The sequence below is a fragment of the Dasypus novemcinctus genome, chromosome 14, assembly GCF_030445035.2.
Source record: "Dasypus novemcinctus isolate mDasNov1 chromosome 14, mDasNov1.1.hap2, whole genome shotgun sequence".
Taxonomy (NCBI): domain Eukaryota; kingdom Metazoa; phylum Chordata; class Mammalia; order Cingulata; family Dasypodidae; genus Dasypus; species Dasypus novemcinctus.
The window spans coordinates 96462828-96478607 of record NC_080686.1 but is presented as its reverse complement, the minus strand read 5'-3'; the positions used below and the strand labels follow the sequence as shown (position 1 = coordinate 96478607).

General features: G+C 49.7%; 1 protein-coding gene across 1 annotated transcript in view; it reads right to left on the bottom strand.

Moving 5' to 3' along the window:
• CCN4 (cellular communication network factor 4) overlaps positions 1-15780 on the bottom strand; it is a 58418-nt gene that overhangs the window by 42004 nt on the left and 634 nt on the right. The window lies entirely within an intron of this gene.

Below are 15780 nucleotides of genomic sequence, written 5' to 3'. Positions count from 1 at the left end.
AAAAAAGAAGAAAGAGTCAAAATTGAAGAACTAACTGCACACTTGGAGGAATTAGTAAAAAAACAACAAAGCAACCCCACAGGAAGAAGAAAGAAAGAGAAAACAAAGATAAGAGTAGAACTAAATGAAATAGAAAATAAGAAAGCATTTGAAAAGATAAACAAAACCAAGAGCTGGTTCTTTGAGAAGATCAATAAAATTGACAAACCCTTAGCGAGACTAACAAAGAAAAAAAGAGAGAAGATGCAAAACCACAAAATAAGAAATGAGAAGGGAGATATCACCACTGACCCCACAGAAATAAAGACTATCATAAGAGGATACTTTGAAAAACTATATTCCAACAAAAATGACAATTCAGAGGAAATGGACAAATTCCTTGAAACACATAAGCAGCCTATATTGATGAAAGAAGAAATTGATGATCTCAACAAACCAATCACAAGTAAAGAGATAGAATCAGCCATTAAAAACCTCCCAACTAAAAAAAGCCCAGGGCCAGACAGCTTCACAGGTGAATTCTACAAAACATTCCAGAAAGAACTGACACCAATCCTGCTGAAACTCTTCCAAAAAATTGAAACAAAAGGAATATTACCTAACTCATTCTATGATGCCAACATTACCCTAGTACGAAAGCCAAACAAAGACACCACAAGAAAGGAAAATTACAGACCAATTTCTCTAATGAACCTAGATGCAAAAATCCCCAACAAAATACTTGCTAACCATTATTCAACAACACATTAAATGAATTATATACCATGACCAAGTGGGATTCACTTTGGGTATGCAAGAATGGTTCAACATAGGAAAATCAATCAATGTAATACACCCTATAAACAGATTGAAGGAAAAAAATCACATGATTATATCTATAGACACAGAAAAAGCATTTGACAAAATACAGCACCCTTTCTTGATAAAAACACTGCAAAAGATTGGAATACAAGGAAATTTTCTGAACATGATAAAGAGTATATATGAAAAACCCACAGCCAACATCATTTACAATGGTGAAATCCTAAAATCCTTCCCCCTAAGATCAGGAGCAAGACAAGGATGCCCACTATCACCTCTTCTATTTAACATTATCTTAGAAGTACTTGCTTGAGCACTGAGGCAAGAACCAGATATAAAAGGCATTCAAATTGGAAAGGAAGAAGTCAAAATTTCATTATTTGCAGATGACATGATTTTATACATAGAAAACCCTGAGAGGTCTACAACAAAGCTTCTAGAACTCATAAATGAGTTTAGTAAAGTCGCAGGTTACAAGATCAATGCGCAAAAATCAGTAGCATTTCTGTACACCAATAATGAGCAAGCTCAGGAGGAAATTGAGAAACAAATACCATTTACAATAGTCAATAAAAAAATCAAATACCTAGGAATAAATTTAACTAAAGATGTAAAAAACTTATATACAGAGAACTATACAACACTGTTCAAGGAAATCAAAGAAGACCTAAATAAATGGAAGAATATTCCCTGTTCATGGATAGGAAGACTAAATATTATTAAGATGTCTATCCTACCAAAACTGATCTATACATTCAATGCAATCCCAATAAAAATCAACACAGCATTCTTTAAGGAACTAGAAAAACTAGCTATGAAATTTATTTGGAAAGGAAAGAGGCCCCAGATAGCCAAAGACATATTGAAAAAGAAAAACGAAATTGGAGGAATCACAATACCTGACTTCAAAACATACTACAAAGCTACAGTAGTGAAAACAGCATGGTATTGGCACAAGGACAGACACACAGACCAATGGAATCAAATTAGAGTTCTGATATAGATCCTCATATTTATAGTCATATAATATTCAATAAAGCAACTAAACCCTCTCAACTGGGAGAGAATGGCCTATTCAACAAATGGTGCCTGGAGAACTGGATATCCATATGTAAAAGAATGAAAGAGGATTACTATCTCACACCTTATACAAAAATCAACTCAAGATGGATCAAAGACCTAAATATAAGAGCCAAGACCATAAAGACTTTGGAAAGCAGTGTAGGGAAGCATCTACAAGACCTCGTAATAGGAAATGGCTTCATGAACTTCACATCAAAAGCATGAGTAGCAAAAGAACAAATAGATAACTGGGACTTCCTCAAAATTAAAGCCTTCTGCACCTCAAAGGAGTTTGCCAAGAAAGTGAAAAGAGAGCCTACACAATGGGAGAAAATATTTGGTAACCATATATCTAGTAGGAGACCTATAACCTGCATATATAAAGAACGCCTATATCTTGAAAATAAAAAGAAAAACAGCCCATTTAAAAAATGGGAAAAAGATTTAAACAGACACTTCTCCAAAGAAGAAACACAAATGGCTAAAAAGCACATGAAAAAATGCTCCAAATCTCTAGCTATCAGGGAAATGCAAATCAAAACTACAATGAGATACCATCTTACTCCCATAACATTGGCAGCTATGAAAAAAACAGAAGACTACAAATGCTGGAGAGGATGTGGAGGAATGGGAACACTCATCCACTGCTGGTGGGAATGCAGAAGGATCCAGCCATTCTGGAGGACAGTTTGGCGGTTTCTCAAAAAACTAGCCATAGATTTGCCATATGACCCAGCAATTCCACTGCTGGGTATATACCCAGTAGAACTGAAAACAAGGACACAAACCAATATATGCACACCAATATTCATAGCAGCATTGTTCACTATTGCCAAAAGTTGGAATCAACCCAAATGCCCATCAACAGATGAATGGATAAATAAAATGTGGTATATACATACAATGGAATACTACTTAGCTTTAAGAACGAATATACTACAAACACACATGATAACATGGATGAATCTTGAGAACCTTATGTTGAGTGAAGCAACCCAAGCATTGAAGGGCAAATACTACATGACCTCAATGATATGAAATAAGTAAACCAAGCTGCCTCAGAGAGCTAGAGACTGGATGATAGGCTTAAATGAAATTGGGGGGTTGAGGAAGGATGTAAGCTGACACCTACATGGGTGAAATCTATAATAAGCTGGAGGCAAGTATTTGTACAAGGAAGGGATAAAATGGAGGCATGGAGTTACCTTTGGGTGGGGCTTTGCGGGCTTGAGGGGGGCTAGGGATGGGAGGATGGGTAATATTGCCCAAGAAATTGGGGGGAGGATGGGGCAACATATGAACATAGGAGATTGTCAGGTATTTGGTTGAGAGTATAATGCTGAGAAAAATTTTTCAAAAATATAATAAGGAAGGTTACCTGTTAAAGATGCTTAAAGGGGATAATCTGATGCTGGACAGGCTCCTAGGGAATATGTGAATGCTCATTTTGCCATAGTGGGTTATATCATTGGATAGAGACCCATATAATGAGAGTGAAGGTATACCCACATCCTGGGGAGAACTAATGTTCTCAAATAGAGGGAAACTCAAGAGAAATGGTGGCTCCCAGTGCATTAGGGCAGTTGAGCATGTCAAGCCCTCAACACTGTTGCAAGTATCTCTGAACATAGCCCTTTAAGCAACGAAGATTGACTGTCAGTCACTATGGGCCCTAAGGGGAGGGGGAAAGAGGTATTGAATAGATGGAACCAGTGTAACTGTGTGGGCAATAGAAGTGTTCCACAAGTGTACACAAGGATGGATATAAGACATGTAAAATTATGCCAAAAATATATAGTGGCTGATAGACTAAAATGTAAATCATAATGTAAAACATAAGAAAACTAAAAATTTAGAAAATTGTATAGTCTAAAATATAAATCACAATGTAAACTCAAATGTTACCTTGTTTGAAAGCTATTGTCTCAATAGCTGTACATCAATTTCATTAAATATACTATGAATATGTAAAAAGATAATTGCTGTGGAAGGGAAAAGGGTTTATGTTGGATATGTGGGAGTACTGTATATTGTATATGTGAATTATTGTGATCTAAAACTTTTGTGAAGATAAGCTTAATAATTAGAAAAAAGAAAAGAAAAAGATAGGACATAGATACTGAGGAAAAGATGGAAGTAGTTGCCTTGCCAATTTGCATACAGGGCAACACTTATTGCAGTGATGGAAGGCAAAACATCAAAAACAAAGCTTTTGCATTTTTAAATTTTTTGCTACCCCAATTTATTTTTACCTTAATTTTTCTAAATTAATATTTATTCTATATCAAACCTTTAAACTCATCACTGTATTCCATTTTACTATTAATGGAACCTGGCAATATATTGGGCTTCACTTTTCAAGAAGTTTTGGATCACAGAGAGGTTCGACAATGTCAGGGGAGGAATATTTGTGTGGGATGTTATTGACGGAGGACACATGATTGGCAGGGAGTTCTACAGGGCATATATCCAGGGTACATAAAAATGTTTGGATATTTTCATAGTGGATACAATTAAAAACAACAACTGAAGAAGTGCTGAGTTCCTAGCCAGGGGAACTCTATCACAGTCCCTAAAGGAACAGCAACAATCCCTCAAGTGCAACAGCAAAGACCAAAAAGAAGGAAGGTCCAACAATGAGCCCTTGATACTAATGACTGTGCTTGTGAGCCTGTGCACCTGAAATAAGAACAAGGCCTAGAGCTGCAGGGTGCCTAAAAGTTACCTCCTGAGAGCCTCCGTGTTGCTCAAATGTGGCCAGTCTCGAAGCCAAACTCAGCATGTAAATACGTTGCCTTCCCCCCAGCATGGGACATGACTCCCAGGGATGAGCCTCCCTGGCGCCAAGGGATTACTACCAAGTACCAGCTGATGATGTAACTAGAAAATGACCTTGAATAAAAGGGTCAACTCGGACCAGCGGAATATCTTAGTCTACATATAATACCAGGAGTTAAAAATGCTTTTTGACCTGAATAAAAGGGGGAAATGGAAAGGATAAATGAGTTTATATGGCTATGAGTCTCCAAAAAGAGCCGGGAGGTTATCAGAGGGGTTGCCCTTATGCACACCTCAGCAGAGTCCCAGAGACAGATAAAGTAGATACAGACCCGGGTATTGGTTCTTCTGAGGGCTACAGAGACCCACAGGTTCTATGGTCATGGCAGATGGAGTTCAGTGCCATGTCAGTTGGCCCTAGTTTGGAGTTTGTGTTTCTGTGTGATGGAGCTGGACTCAGATGTGATCTTTGTTCACAAGCCTCTCCTGTTACTTTTACCAGAACTGTAGTTGGTGCTGGGGTTTAATATACCCAGGGGACCTGAATCTCTGGACTGACCATGTGATAGCCAGACCCTGAGCCTCAACAGAATTCAGCTCCTACACTCTGGTTTATTGAACTTACCCCTTTCAGCTAACATGGAGTTGAAGAAGGTCAACCACCACACCAGAGAGCCAAGAGTGCCTACAACTGAAAGCAGGAGGATTGCATCCAGCATCCATGTGGAATCTAAGCCCCCTCTTGATATAGATGTGGAGTGGACACAACCATTCCAAGGTCCACAGGATGGAGGAATAGAGTATGGATTAGAGTGGACTTACTGATATTCTATTCATGAACTACTGTGATTAGAAATCGAAGAAAATGTGGCATTGGTGTGGAGAAAGTGGCCATGGTGGCTGCCGGGGATAGAGAAGCATTCTAGGACCTTGTAATGGGGGTAGGGAGTGGGGTGAGGGGGGTGGGGGGTATATGGGGACCTCATATTTTTTTAATGTAATATTAAAAAAATAAATAAAGAAAAAAAAGAAAAAGAAATGAACAAATAAATAAAAATAGATTGAAACCTAAAAATAAAAGCAAGTACCATAAAACTTCCAGAAGAAATTGTAGAAAAATATCTTCAAGACCTGGTGGTAGGTGGTGCATTCTTTGAGGTGATAAGAGGAGAACTGACATGGACTACTGATGTTTAATGTATGTAGAAGTTTTAATTAGCTTTACTGTAAAAGTGTGGAAATGTATAGAGTGGATGATAACACTTAGTGTGTAACAGCTAGTTTACAAATGTGGATGTGGCTGAAAACAGTAGTCTAGGGCTGTAAATGCTAATTGACAGAATGCTAGAGAATAATCTAGGCACTGAATAGCACAGTAAACCAAGGGGTTAATGAGTACATAGTTGATAGTACAGATGCAGAGTGTCCTTTGTGAGCTAGAGCAAATGTACGTCACTACTGCAGGGTGTTGGGGATATGGAGAAGCATGGGAAAAACACAAGTGAAGTGACCTATGGACTGTGGTTAGCAATAATAACATAATATTCTTGCATCTATGCCAAAGATGTACTGTGTGGATAATGGGGCAGTATGGAAAAATAGAGCCAAATGCACACTATGGACATGATAAAAATCAGATGCTATTATCTTATCGGTAGCAAATGTTCCACCACAGTGTGGTGTGTTGATAGAGGGGTGATGTTTTGGAATTCTGTACCTGTGCATGATTGTTTTATAAGTTTACAACTTCTGTCACAAAAAATATATTTAAAAAATAATAATAAGGTGGGTTGGGGATAAAACACACCAAATATAAGATAATGACAATGATTAGTAGTAAGACTTTGACAATATTCTGTCATAATTTGCAACAAAATTCTCACGACTATGCAAGGTGTTGGTGGAGGGTTGATGTATGGGACCCTTGTGTGATGGTATGCATGTTTATTTTGTAAGTTCACAACATTTACTATACACTTAATTGTTTATGTATGTTCATATATAAATGATATAAAGATAATAGGGTTGGTTGGGGAAAATACTTTGGTTAGTAGTAATACATAATTGTCAATGATTATACATAATATATATTATATATACATAACACTTTGATTAGTAGTAATATGTAATTGTCAATATTACTGACATGTTGTCATATGTCAATAATATTTTGACAATGCTCTTTAATCATTAGTTAAAAAGGTTTAACAACAATGCAAGGTATTGGTGGTAGGGTGAGTTATGAGAGTCCTGTATGATGTTATATATGCTTGTTTTGTAAGTTCATAACTATTACTATACACTTATTGTTTATGTATGTTTATGTTTGAATGATACACTTCAATCAATTAATGTAAAAATAAAAAAATAAAAAAAACAACTCCCATGAAAGCAGCACTATTGAAAAACGGAAAAAAGAACCACCCAAGGCATTAGGTGCCAACCCACGTTCAATGACCCTTCAATGAGCACCAGCCCTGGCCCAGCCCTGTGCTGTTAAACATCTTCGTGACTTCAAGCTAGATAGTACCACTCCTCCGTTTTATGGTGGAGGGGGAATGGAAACTCAGATGCTGGGTGATAGCAAGTCACACAAATTAGCGGCAGATCTGGGGCCAGAACCAGGCTCTTCACCCCTGACGAAGTGCGCGGTCAGAACCAGGCACGTCCAAGGCAATTTGACCGGCAAAAGCCTGTGGTGTTATTCAAGCTCTGCCGAGGAGAATGCACTGTCATTTTTAAGAAAGCTGATTGCAAGGAGCAATGGCGCAAATACCCCAAAAGAAAATCACAAAGCCAACCCTTTCCTTTCTGGTGAAGCCCCAGCTGGCCCCACTGGCTCCACCAGCAGTGAAACCTGGAGAAAGAGGACGTGAGGACCTGGGCAGGGCCTGGGCAGCCACGCTGAGTCTGCTGCTCGCTGCGCTGAGGGCAGTCACCCAATCTCTCTGTGCCTTGGCTTTGGAAGAAGCAGAATAATATTAGTGGGAAGCGGACTTGGCCCAGTGGTTAGGGCATCGTCTACCACATGGGAGGTCCGTGGTTCAAACCCCGGGCCTCCTTGACCCGGGTGGAGCTGGCCCATGCGCAGTGCTGATGCATGCAAGGAGTGCTGTGCCACGCAGGGGTGTCCCCATGTAGGGGAGCCCCACGCGCAAGGAGTGCGCCCCATAAGAAGAGCCACCCAGCGCGAAAGAAAGTGCAGCCTGCCCAGGAATGGCACTGCACACATGGAGACCTGACACAGCAAGATGACACAACAAAAAGAAACACAGATTCCTGGTGCTGCTGACAAGAACAGAAGTGGACAAAAAAGAACATGCAGCAAATGGACACAGAACAGACAATGGGGGGGTTGGGGGGGAAGGGGGGAGAAATAAAATAAAAAATAAATCTTCAAATAATACTACTACTAATAATAATATTAGTGCCTACCCCAATGGAGATGACTGGTGTGTCCCCGCAGTAGTGAGTACATGTCTAGGGCCAGGTTGTCCTAGTGCCATCCCATTTTGGGGATTTGGTCATCTTGGAGGAATGTGTACTGCATCCTGGGCTGTGCCAGGGCCAGCCTTGGTGAATGAGGGCTCAGGGCCTGGCACTGGCCTGCACACAAGCTGCACAAATGCCAAAGACCGGGCCTGGAGGGGACCAGGGCCATGGCTGCAGTCATGGGCACATGCTGTGTTCCAGGTGACACGTGCACTCTCACCTTCCCAGCGCAGCTCGTCCTCACAACAAGCCTCCCACTGGGCGAGGAAAGGCAGGCCAGTGCATGCTAAAACTGGGAGCAGGACTCAGACCTGTGTGCTTTGCCCTTGTAGACCAAGATGCCTTACGTGCTGAAGAAATAAAGGAGTAAGTGCAAGAGTGAATGAGGGCAGTGGGCAGATGGATGGGCAGATGGACGAGTGAGTACAGAGATGACCCACTGTTTGGAATATTCCATTTCCTAGGTCTTCGCACAACAGGTTCCATATTCTTCAGGTTTCCTTGCCAATGTCACCCACCTACTTCCCAGGGTCTCTACTAGGTCCACCCAGATTCTGTCTAGCTCAGCAGTCTACCGGCCTCCTCCATAGCTCCTGGAAGAGTGCACAGTTATTTGCTTGTTTAATTATTGACTGTCTCCCGCATCAACTGTGGTATTCCAGATGAGGCCAGGCCCACTCCTTCCTTCTGCCTCCAGATGCCCAGCGGAACGTGGCACGGAGGATACGGGAGATACATTGAAAGTGAGTGGCCGAACAACAGGATGGATGAATGCAGACGTGGTGGCGGGATGCAGGCTGGAGGAACACATGGATGGAGGAGTGAGCGGAGACTTGAGATGGAGACGGTGTCCACGGGTCGCTCAGGCCAAACCGTGCTCCCCAAGGGCCGGGAAGACACAGCCCCTTAGTGGGGTCTTGGAGAGCATTCGTTGAGAGAGGAAGTGAGGGAGTGAGGGGGAGATCTGGGCCGAGCAGGTTCGGAACAGGGTGTGTGGGTGGGGGGCCCAGCCATCTCGGCCCATCTCGGCCATGCAGGACTCACGGCACGCTCGCTGCCCAGGCCCCGTGGCCCAGCTCTGGTCCCGGACAGTTATTTGCTTCCTCCCTCTTCTCCCCATTCCCCGTGCTGGTCCTTTCTGCCCTGACAACAAGGATCCAAGAATTGGCTTCCTTGGGCTTGCTGGATTTGTGTGTAGAAAACCTTGTGACATATGTAAGGTGGTGGCTAGTTGCATGAACATGTGTGAAGCACTTCAGCTTGCTGGACGAAGCTCTGAGCACCTTTGAGGTCGACACTTATGCCATCCCCTCTTTATAGTTGGGGAGACGGAGGCACAGAGCTACAGGTCCTTGGCCCCGGTCACACAGCAGGGTCAGGCCTGTGCGCGGGCTCCTGTGCTTTTGGTGACTTTAACGTAGACAAAGGCCGGCCGGGCGTGAGCCTCCTTCCCGTTCCTCTTTTCTCCCCCTTGGTTCTGTGTTTTTCAGATCTCTCTGCTGCCTCTTCCCAGTGTGTGGCTTCTGACTACTGCCTCCGTCTCCCCAGGGTGCTTCTTCAGGTTCTACCTCCCCAAGGCCCCTCATGAGGGGCCTCACATCACCTCCAAATTCCACCCAGCCGAGCTGTGGCCTGCAGGCCAAAGGCAGCCGCGTGCCCTGGGGCCCCGGCTCACCTGCCACGTCACCTGAGCTGAGCCCTTCCAGCGAGGCAGGTGGCTCAGCGCTGCCTGCCCGGGCCTGGGCTGCACTCCCTTCTGCGCTTCCTAGCCGTGTGACCTTGGAGAAGCCACAGAACCTCTCATCTCTGAACCAGGACGGAGTAAGAGGCACGGATGGCTCGGCAGGCCTCCTGAGCGGGAAGCACGGCGCAGCCGGGCACCTGGTCAGGGAGACCACTCAGCTGGAGGCGGGTGCTTCCCGCAGGCCCGCTCTGGAGGCAGCCCGAGGGCAGGCCCTGGCTGGGTCGGTACTCTCCGTCCCGCCGTGGTCTGGCCTCCAGCCTCTCCCACCTGGGATCCCACAGCCCGCGGTGGGGTCTGCTGGCCCGCGCCTGAGCAGTTTCCGGACTTTTTCCCTCCCAGACCTCCCAGAGCAACTAAAGACAAAGTCCAAAGCGGGGCTGAGGGAGGCAGCTCCCAGAACAGACCAGGCTGGAGCCTCGCTCGGTTCAGGAGCAGGAAGGCTGCCTGGATGAGAGTGGCTGCATGGAGTGGCTGTACCGAAGGTTCCAGAAGCCACCTCAGAGCCGGGCGTCCCAGGGCCCCCACGCCTGCCGTCTGCATCGGATCCGCTTGCAGCAAGGTCCACAAACACGGACGGAGCCCGCACTGCCCCTGAGGCGCCCCCGCCCGCGCCCGGTCCTCCGGTGAGACCCTGCCTCTCCTCCTGGGCCCGGGCAAGCATGCAGGGACCGCTGAAGGGGGTCCCTGGACTCCAGGTCCCCTGGAGGTCAAGGGGTCAGGGTGGCCGTCGCCCAAGCCCCACCTAAACAGCTTGGTCTGCTGTAGGGCTGGGGTCCCTGGGCGGCCCCTGACTGGCAATCCTTGCCACTTGCCTCCCGAGCCAGGGCTGACCTGGGTAGACGTTCACCTCTAACCCCACGCCTGGCCAGAGGTGGGACCCCCACTTCTCTCCTGGGTGGGGCAGAGGGGGGCAAAGCATGGGCTTTGGGGTCAGACCAGCCTGCGTTAAGCCCCGGTTTTGTGGCATATACCAGGCGGGAGATCTTGGGGAAGCCATTGCACCTTTCTGAGCCTCAGTTTCCCTACCTGTAAAATGGGGGTCGTGGTAGATGCTGAACGAATGGCTGTTTTTCTCAGGCTTCTTCGTTCTTTCCTGCAGGGATCCAGCCCTCCCTCTCTACCCCTTTCTCTCGGGGTCTCCTCCCTCAGCCCGGCTGTGGAGCCCACAGTCCTCTGTGTCCTCAGAGAGCAATTTCCACTGCCCTTTGGTGAACCCCGTGGGGTCTGTGGGAGGAAAGAGTGGTGGAAACCTTGGGGCAGAGACAAAGGGGCCCCGGGGACGGGGGCAGGCTCAGCTCCCCAAGGCCCCACTGAATCAAAGGCGCCCTGCACGTGGGGCCCCTCCCGCCTCAACCTGCTGGTCTCGGGGCCCCTCGTCCCGACCAGGACCTGGATCCCGCAGCCCCTCTGCCCTCCTCAGTGGGATGCCCTGAGACTTTTGACAGAAGTATTTATCATATACAACCAACACTGAAATGCAGGAGCCTTCCGTGTGCAGCTCCACACGTGCTTGCCTGCATGGACGCCCAGGTAGCTTGCACCCAGCTCACGCTAACAGGGTGCCCTCATGCCCCTCCCCCTCGACGCTGCCATGTAGGTTGGTTCATCTGTCCCCGAGCTTCGTGCAAATGGGGTTACCGTGCGGCCTGTGGGATCGGGGCTGTGGCTCCGCGTTGCATCTGTCCACTCCATCTGTGGGGCCGCCGCAGCTGTCCTCGGCTGGGTTTGGGGCGCTGGGCTGTGCCATCACCTGCCTGCACCTGCTCTTGCCGCCCAGTTCTGTGCGTGCTGGGACCCGTGCCCTTTCCTCTGCCGTGGGGACCCGCCCGGGACTCTGCCCCCAGGTCCTGCTTCCTCTGCTCTGGCTCCCGACCCGGGCTCCAGGGACACGGGCTCCCAGAGGCAGCTGCCATGCGCGGTGTGGGGGAGGCCTCCCAGGGCTACCCCCCGCCTTCCCATCCCCATGCTCCCACTGTGGAAAGTGCTGGCCTTGGCTGCCAGCTGCGCCGCGGGCTCTGCCAAGGACTCCCGTGCGTGGCAGGTAAACTCGGGGCAACTGGACGAGGCAGGTGCTGACATAACCGCCCACTCCAGAGAGGCCGGCACTGAGGTCCCCAGAGGTAAGGAATTGCCCCAAGTCCTGTAGAGGCGGAGCCCTGTGAGTGTGTCCAGGGCCCCAGGCTGCCACTCCCTGGGCCAGGGCAGTCAGGCATTCAAGAAGGGCGAGGGGTGCGTGCCTGGGGCCCCAGGGGTGGATGTGGGAGCCTGGAAGCTGTGGGCTTTGGGTTGGCCATAGCGGGGGTCTCCAGGTACAGCCGGGCTCGGACCCTGCTCCCTTGATGCCCGTGGGGCACACTGAGCCCACTGCTCACGGTGCTTCCCCAGCCTGGAGGGCCGCTCCCTGCCCCCGGCCAGCCCCAGTCCCCCAGCCTGCAGGCAGGTGCCTCTAGTAAAGAGCAGACTCTAGGCACGAGGGAGTAGTGGGCTCTCTAACCCTGGGTGCCGAGGACCGAGCCCCACGGGAATACAACAGAGGCTGGGGGCGTGAAAGGCGCCCTCGCCAGCTGCCTTGGCAGGAGCTCCAGGGCCACACTCGGGAAAGTGTCTCTCGTGTCAGTGAAATTCTGCCTCCCGCCTCCTGGCTCCTGCCCAGGAAGTGCCCAGCTCCACAACCAAGTGCTCAGGGGTGAATTTTGTTCCTTCATTGAGGCAGGAACATTATTTTCATCGTCATCCTTAACAAGGAATCCTCAGAAGGCTTGGAATGCTCTCTTCTTGCCTTAAGTCCACCATTCCTGGGGCTCAGGGTAAGAGTCACCTCTTACAGGAAGGCTTCCCTGATTACTCCAGCCCACCAGAGACTGGTCTTCCTTTTCTAGAAAACCCCACTTTCTGATGAGCCCTGGCTATTCTTTCTTTCCTGGAACTAATGCCACCAGTCCAGTAGAGATGAGTAACTTGAACTCAGCGCCCTGCGGCCTTGATACCGGGAGTAATACCCAAAGGGAACAGTGACCCCCTCCTCCTCATTGACAGATGGGAAATGGAGGTCCCGGAGGGGCGCTGATCTGCCCAGTGCCCCTGAGAAAATGCCGGGCAGGCTCTGATTCCTGCGACCCCCATTCTCCCTGAGAGGCCCAGAGCTCGGCCACGGCCTCTAGGCTGCCCTTGGCTGTTGAGTCTCGGCCACGAGCAGCCGCTCGGCTCTTCTCAGGGTGGCCGCGCTCCTGGGGTGACGCGCCCCGGTGAGCCCCAGTCGCAGGGTCTGCGGGGCGTGCATGGAGGTGGTGAGGGGTGGGCGGGTTCCGCCTTTATTTTGAAGGTGGAGACAGCAGGATTTACTGACACGGAACCAAAACGGGGTGCGAGGAGGGGCTGAACTCTGGCCGCACCTGTTGCGCCCCCTGCCCTCCGCTGCGTTCTCAGGGGCGCTGCCTCATTTCATCCGCACAGTACTCGGCCCATCTGCAGGCGAGAAAGCGGAGGCATCGAGTCCAGTTCCTCCAGGACGAAACACTGGCAGGAGCCGGCGGCCGACTCGTGCCCACTCGGATCCTCAGTGCATGTTTTTTTACAACGCCGCGTTTCTCAAAGCGGGGTCTAAGGACCCACCGCTGCCCCCCACCAGGGTCACCCAGGGTGTCTGCAGGCCTTTGCCGGACCCTCTCTGGGTTGCAGGCCGGGGAGGCTGCACTTTCTAAAGCTTCCAGGTGAATGCCACGCGCAAGGGTGTCTGCGAATCGCTGATCAGACGCCTGCCCCGGGCACACAAAACCAAGGCAGTCTGGGCACGGCGCTCACCGAGCCCTGGTGGTGCCCTGGACAACTGCCCAGAAAGAGCATCTCAGCAGCCCAGGAGCACAGCCTTCTTCCTGACTCTGAGTTTAGAAAGGGAATTTTTACGATTAGGTATGACTCCTAGACATGAAGTCATGGGAATCAGATTTGCTGGCATGAACCTCCCTTTATTTCTCCTTGCTCCACTTCCATCCAGCCTCCATTTACTCATCCATCCAACAATCCCGATAATCAGCCAACATCACCCGTCACGCATCCATGCACCCATCTGTCCGTCCATCCATTGACCTAAGAGCTGCTGAACCCCCCGACGTGCCTGGCACTGTGCAGGGACTAGTTCACAGCAGCAGCTACGACAGAGCCAGTCCCCGCCCGCAGGGAGCTTACAGCCCCGGCAGCGTCTTCCCACCAGGCTCTCCTCTGATGCCCATGCTCACACCCTGGTCCCTTTTCCGGCTTCTTGCTCCCCCGTTACTCCCCTACTCAGTCCAGTGCTCGTTCCAGCAGCTGGCCTGAGCAAAGAGCAGACACAGCGGCGCCTTAGACAAAACAAGTCCCTGTGCGGGGCACGGTGCAAGGCAACGTCAGACCCTCCCGAGGAGCTGCCAACGTCCGAGGAGGCGCGTGAAAGCAGGGGCTCTTCAGGTCAACATGACAGCATTCGCTGAGCCCCATGCGTGCCAGGCACCGCGCTCGACACGAAGGGAATCGAGCCGCGAGATGGCCCGGGCAGCGGGGTGGTGCCAGAGCATACCCTAAGATCTGGGCTCTGGCCCCCACTGCCCGGCCCCAGCCCTGCTCCCCCACCGGCTAGCTGTGTCCTGTGCTTGCCCTCTCCTCCAGGCTGCATTCCCCTTGAGCTGGCTGTGGGTAATGAAGCACATGGCTGGGCTCTTCAGCTTTGAGCTACTTTCTGTGCTTCCCTCTTGGATATCACATTTCTTCAGCTATAGCAGCTAGAGATCCTGGTCCATCTCCCTCCGGACCCCATTGCCCGGCTCCAGCTCTGTGTCCCCCCACCGGCTAGCTGTGCCCACCTCCCTCCAGACCCCATCGCCCGGCTCCAGCCCTGCCTCCCCCCACCAGCTAGCTGTGCCCACCTCCCTCCAGACCCCACTGCCCGGCTCCAGCCCTGCCTCCCCCCACCGGCTAGCTGTGCCCATCTCCGGCAATTACAAAGCTTCTCTCGACCTCAGTTTCCCTGTCTGTAAGACGGGGTCCAAAGCTTTGTTAGAGTTGCTAAGAAACACCTGAATGAAGCCATGTTTGTAAAGCACTGGGAATAACATTGCGGGTGAGTGTCGGTAAAGCCCATTTTGGCTCTTGGGGACTGGCTTCCCCGGGGGAAGCTTTCCTGTCAATCGCTGCACACAGGGGCTCACCCTCGGCCGCGCTGTGACTGAATCTGGAAGCACTTTCCAGGGGTGGACGACAACAAGGAAGTCAGCACTGACAGCCCTCACCCGCCAGCCCCGGGGACGTCTCGGCAGGTCCCTTCGTGGCCTTGTTCACTGGGGGCCTACTGAGCGCCAGGTGGAGGTGAGGAAAAAAGTTCAGACTGGTCACAGAAGGGAAAGGGAGAAGGCCTAGCATCTGAGGGGGAGGGAAACTTCCCTTTGCCAGGCACTTTTCAGCTCACGCCCCGTCCTGTTTCTACAACGGCCTGATGCGGTCAGGTGGTGCTCGCCCACTTCACGCAGAGGGAATTGCGCTCAGAGCAGTCACATGGGCGGTCGTCGGTGGAGCTGGAACTTGAGCCCAGACCTCTGAGCCCAGTTTAGCCCTTGATCCATCTACAAACAATTGCTGATTAGCATTCCTGGGAATTTTTCCTGCACGTAGGCTTGGTGTCTGCAGGGCACATCGCATGGCACTGGGCAATCCCAGTTGCCAATGAGGACTCAGAAGCTGTAGCCCCTTAGCCCGGTTCAGGAAACTTGCAAACCCGGTCTAGGACGCAGGCAGTGGGGAGCTTGGGCCCACCTTCTATCCTCCATAAACCTGGCCCTGGTTTATACCGTGTCTGAGCGGCCGAGCTGGGGCCCTGGGCTCCCCGTGTCTGCTCTTGCCAATTCCCCTGGAATCGATCACAAGTGCAAACTCTC